The sequence below is a fragment of the Tachysurus fulvidraco genome, chromosome 7, assembly GCF_022655615.1.
Source record: "Tachysurus fulvidraco isolate hzauxx_2018 chromosome 7, HZAU_PFXX_2.0, whole genome shotgun sequence".
NCBI classification, from domain to species: Eukaryota; Metazoa; Chordata; class Actinopteri; order Siluriformes; family Bagridae; genus Tachysurus; species Tachysurus fulvidraco.
Genome location: NC_062524.1, coordinates 26,072,781 through 26,077,780, shown reverse-complemented (window position 1 = coordinate 26,077,780; position 5,000 = coordinate 26,072,781). Strand labels below are relative to the sequence as shown.

The 5,000-nt window shown below is 37.3% G+C and overlaps 2 protein-coding genes across 11 annotated transcripts in view; one reads left to right on the top strand and one right to left on the bottom strand.

The window, feature by feature from the left end:
• The window catches only part of sh3d19 (SH3 domain containing 19), an 11,594-nt gene extending 10,313 nt beyond the window's left edge, over window positions 1-1,281 (bottom strand). For 3 of the 6 annotated variants that reach the window (XM_047815653.1, XM_047815652.1, XM_047815657.1), the window contains exon 1: window positions 1,157-1,281. The gene's annotated coding sequence lies outside the window, so the exon portion shown is untranslated. Of the gene's footprint in view, window positions 1-812; window positions 972-1,156 lie in introns of those variants that run through there. The other 3 variants (XM_047815656.1, XM_047815654.1, XM_047815655.1) reach the window with 2 other exon arrangements.
• Window positions 1,282-3,546: 2,265 nt separating this feature from the next.
• The window catches only part of fhip1aa (FHF complex subunit HOOK interacting protein 1Aa), a 24,358-nt gene continuing 22,904 nt past the window's right edge, over window positions 3,547-5,000 (top strand). For 3 of the 5 annotated variants that reach the window (XM_047816862.1, XM_047816858.1, XM_047816860.1), the window contains exon 1: window positions 3,547-3,764. The gene's annotated coding sequence lies outside the window, so the exon portion shown is untranslated. The remainder of the gene's footprint in view (window positions 3,765-5,000) is intronic. The other 2 variants (XM_047816859.1, XM_047816861.1) reach the window with 1 other exon arrangement.

The window sequence follows — 5,000 nt, the reverse complement described above, 5'->3', positions numbered from 1 at the left end:
CAAAACGAAACAATCATGACCCTGTTTTATATGGGAGCAACAGTACAAATGATAAAGGAGTCCAAAAAGGCAACAAACACTTACAATAAACACCATCAGTCATAATCTCTCTCTCTCTCTCTCTCTCTCTCTCTCTCTCTCTCACACACACACACACACACACACACACAAATTAATAAATGGAAATTAAAAAAATACTTTGTATGTTGTTAAATTGTGGTCAGTGATCCTTAGCAAGCACAACAACTCCCCATTATTGTCCCCCCCCCCGGGGGGGTGGGGGGTGGGGTGGGGTGGGGTGTCTTCAAAACTTGAGAGCCCTGCAGTTTATATGAATTGGATCATTCATGACGCAACAATCGCAACTAATTTACAGCTGATATAACTCTCACACACACACACACACACACACACACACACACACACGCACACACACACTATGAATGGAGTCTTTGTCCATTGATAAACTGAATGCAGACAAATTTCCCACACAAATGTAGACAACAAACAACAAAAGTCATTGAAAAACATTTTACATATTTTTTTCACAGATAGTTATCTTCCTCAACACCCAGTTACACACCTGATGAGCCTTACATGTTATTATAGACAATCCTCGGTCCCTGCTTTCTTAAACCTTATTCCTATGGTAGTGTATCGGATAAATAAATCTGATTTCTCCAGTTTCCTTCTGATGGATTAGCTAGAATTAATTGCCCCGAGGTGTAAATGTGTTTGTTTGTTTGTTTGTGTGTGTGTGTGTGTGTGTGTGTGTGTGTATGTGTGTGTGTGTGTGATGGCCTGCGACAGACTAGCGTCCCATCCAGAGGTGTATTCACAAGCGATATTCCCGTCTCACGACTCAGCATTCCTGGGAATTCCAGAATTCCAGGACAAATCCGTTCCCGAAGCTGAATACAGCTTGTTTGTGTTATTTGAAGCATAAATCTGAGCACAGACATCATTTCAAGTGATATAGAGTACCATTACTGTATGTCTTTCAATGTTTTTTGACTCCACCTGTCAATAGATTTCCTTTTCTGTTCTCGAAGCAGTGAAGCTTTATGTAAATGTTATGGAATATAAATACACAATATGGAAGTAAATACACACAGATAAAATATTGTCATCAAATGCAAATCAATGATAATCCTACCTGATATGACTCGGAAAACCAGAGGCTTCAATACTGATATTCCCCCAGTGTGTATGTGTGTGTGTGTTTGTGTGTGTGTGTGTGTGTGTGTGTGTGTGTGTGTGTGCTGGATAGTAATTCCGGAGTGTGTGGCCTTGTTTTGATCTGCTGGAATGCTGCTGATCAGGAAATACAGCTCACACACCTCACAGCCTGCATTTAGTGACTTAAGCTAAAGGCATGCAGTGTTATAATACAGTAAATATGTGTTTATAGAAGTCAGTGCTTTTTGACTGGTTCTGGGAGATGCTTTCCTCATATCGTGGGTGAGGTGAACACACCTGCTTTACAAGTTCTGCCAGAGCAGCAAGTGGAAGGAAAAAGTGACATTCAACAGATTAAACTGAGATTAAAGGACAAGTGTGAGGTTTTAAGTGTTAAAGTGTTAGTCTGGAGAGAGTGATTATGGGGCAAAGACAAATACATAAAACAAACACGAATCTAGGAACGTTAAGTGAACACACAACCACTCACACAGATAGAGAAAGAGAGAGACAGAGAGAGAGAGAGAGAGAGAGAGAGAGAGAGAGAGAGAGAGAGAGAGAGAGAGAGAGAGAGAGAGAGAGAGAGAGAGAGAGAGAGAGAGAGAGTATGATTTTATATCTTTGTGAGAACTATGAAAATATCCTCTTGGAGTCTTTAGTCTCCACAGGCATAGTAAGGTGTGTGTGTGTGTGTGTGTGTGTGTGTGTGTGTGTGTGTGTGTGTGTGTGTGTGTGTGTGTGTGTTTGTTGGACTCTATGATACCAAGAGGAGATCTGAACTCCATGTGATCTTTACACTAATACAACATTTAAATGACTGTATATTTGTAATCACACCCCAAGTTCCACCCATATGAGGATGGGTTCCCCTTTGAGTCTGGTTCCGCTCAAGGTTTCTTCCTTACCAATTTAAGGGAGTTTTTCCTTGCCACTGCTGCCTGAGTCCCCTCATACTTGCTCATTGGGGATAAATACATACATACATACATACGTACATACATACACACATACATACATACCTACATACATACACACTGTGAACTATATATATCTTAATTTTTTACTATTTTAATTCTTTGTATTTCTCCTTATGTTTAACTTCTGTTCTATGTTTTTGTTCTGTAAAGCTGCTTTGAGACAAAGCCCATTGTAAAAAGCGCTATACAAATAAACTTGAATTGAATTGAATTGAATGTGTGTGTGTGTCTCAGCTAAATGCTAAATGTCAGGATTAACTCCTTTAACATGTAAATAAATTCTATTCATACATGAAACCGAATAAGAATTTTCTTTTCAGTTACACACATTTTAATAAAACTAAACAATGCCAAGATGTGTGTATGTGTATGTGTGTGTCTGTGTGTGTGTGTGTGTGTTTGTGTGTATGTGTTTTTGTGTATGTATATGTGTGTGTGTGTGTGTGTGTGTGTGTGTGTGTGTGTGTGTGTGTGTGTGTGTTTGTGTGTGTGTGTGTGTGTGTGTGTGTGTGTGTGTGTGTGTGTGTGTGTGTGTTTGCTGATTCCTGCTATCTGCACTGTACTGTGTGTGTTTATTACATCATTATTACATTTATTGCTGTTGTATTTATAATAATTAAATAAAAAATATATAATTTAATATACAATTAAACGAAAGAAAAATGTAAGAGTTCTATTTAAATTTTGCTGCCTGTGAATTTTGCAGATTCTACTTCAGACTCTAGAGAAATGACCAATGGATTTTTTTTAATGAAGGAAGCGCCGTTTAATGTTTCACTCGTTGCAGTAATCCTCTTTATCCAACAGATGGCGCAGTTACCCAAACTATAATCAAAATATAACCAACTAATTAAGCGTTTCATATATAAAACTAAAAGACGGATGAAAAACAATTGAATTAATGAAGGAATGAATTAACCGATTAATCAATTAATCGATTAATTAATTAATTGTTTAATCAATTTACTATCCGGAATTTTATGCAGACATAGTTTAATAAATAAAGAAAATTAAAATGATTATTATAAGCTGAAGCTGATCAAACAAATAAATGTAAAAAAAAAATAAATAAAAAAGGGAAAGATAAGATAAGGCAACTTTTGTTGTTGTTTTGTTAAAAAGTTATTATTATATATTATAATAATATTATAATTATTAGTAATTGTTTATTCCTTAAACAATTCAGTAATAACACATTTGTTATAATATAATAACATAATATTTAATAATGCTTTTCATTGCAATTGTATTTTTCGTGCACGGTATTATTTTATCAAATAAACCTCCAAATAGTAATAAACACGATCTAATATGTGTGGGCGTGGCTTACATGAAGACTTATTTACATACGGAGGGCGTGGCTTCGGCTGCGCGTTGACTTACCAGCGCATCCAATCAGGGTTAAGGTGTGCGCTCGAGGCTGCGCGAGACGGAGGCCTTTCACTGCTTCCTGTGCGAAATGACATCCATTAGGACTGAGATACAGAAGAGGATTTAATTTTACAGGCAGGAGAAACTATAACTTTGGGAAACTAGGAGTCAACAGGAGCTGGAGAGGAAATAAAGCTGACATTTGGTGATCGATCACCTGAGAACAGGTGAGTACAGGTGAGTTGTGTACCTGCACGAGCGCTGCTGACGTCACCGTTTGTTGTGTTTAGTTTGTTGTAGTTGTCTTGTCCTGCTAACGCACCTGAGCAGGTATTCAGGTCAATAATGTCCATGTAAGACTGTCCTTACGTTGAGACCAGGAAATGGAGGAAAAGAAGCTTTTGTTATTTTACAAGTTAAGAGTTGATGATTAAATGAAAAGTGATTAGATGAAATACATTGAATTTAATGTCTAATCTAATACAGAGCTGAGACTCAGGAGCCAATCACAGGGGACCTTCTCTTACAGGACATTTCTGTTTAATTCCCCTTAACACATTGCTGTTATTTCATCAGTCTCTTTTTTTCTCTTTGTTAAAAAGAAACAAACAAAACAATAACGTGTGTGTGTGTGTGTGTGTGAATGTGTGTGTGAATGTGTGTGTTTGTGTATGTATGTGTGTGTTTGTGTGTGTATGTGTATGTGTTTGTGTGTGTGAGTGTATTTGTGTGTGTGAGAGTGTTTGGGTGTGTGTGTGTGTGTGTGTGTTTTGTGTGTGTGAGTGTGTTTGTGTGTGTTTGTTTGTGTGTGTGTGTATGTGTGTGTTTTGTGTGTGTGAGTGTTTGTGTATGTTTGTGTGTGTGTGTGTAACCACAACACTGGAGACCTCTTTTATAAATGTACAATAAACATCTCTTTCACCACATTGACTTTAAATAACGACGTTGTAACGACTTTAAATAAAAAGTATATTTATTGTTAGCTTTAAAATGAAGAGCTGCTTCTGTCATGCAAATCTGCTTGGAAAGTTGTTGCTACAGACGAGATGCTGTTAAGGAAGTTAATCAACAACACCCAGCCAATCAGCTTTGAGAATTAATCAACAACACCCAGCCAATCAGCTTTGAGAATTAATCAACAACACCCAGCCAATCAGCTTTGAGAATTAATCAACAACACCCAGCCAATCAGCTTTGAGAATTAATCAACAACACCCAGCCAATCAGCTTTGAGTTTTCAGCCGATATTTTCACATCTCGCTCACTTTAATTTTTTTCTAAACACTGAAATACTGAAAAGTTGTGTTTAAAAAGTAAAAGCGATTTTCTCCCAGTTTTTGCTGCGTTACTGAAGTCTGATCTCGGCTCAGCAGCATCAATATTTAACACAGGAGTCATTTTTTATTTACAATTAGAGGCTGTGTTTGAGGTTGCATAATTTACTACAAGGTGTTCTCTCTCTCTCTCTCTCTC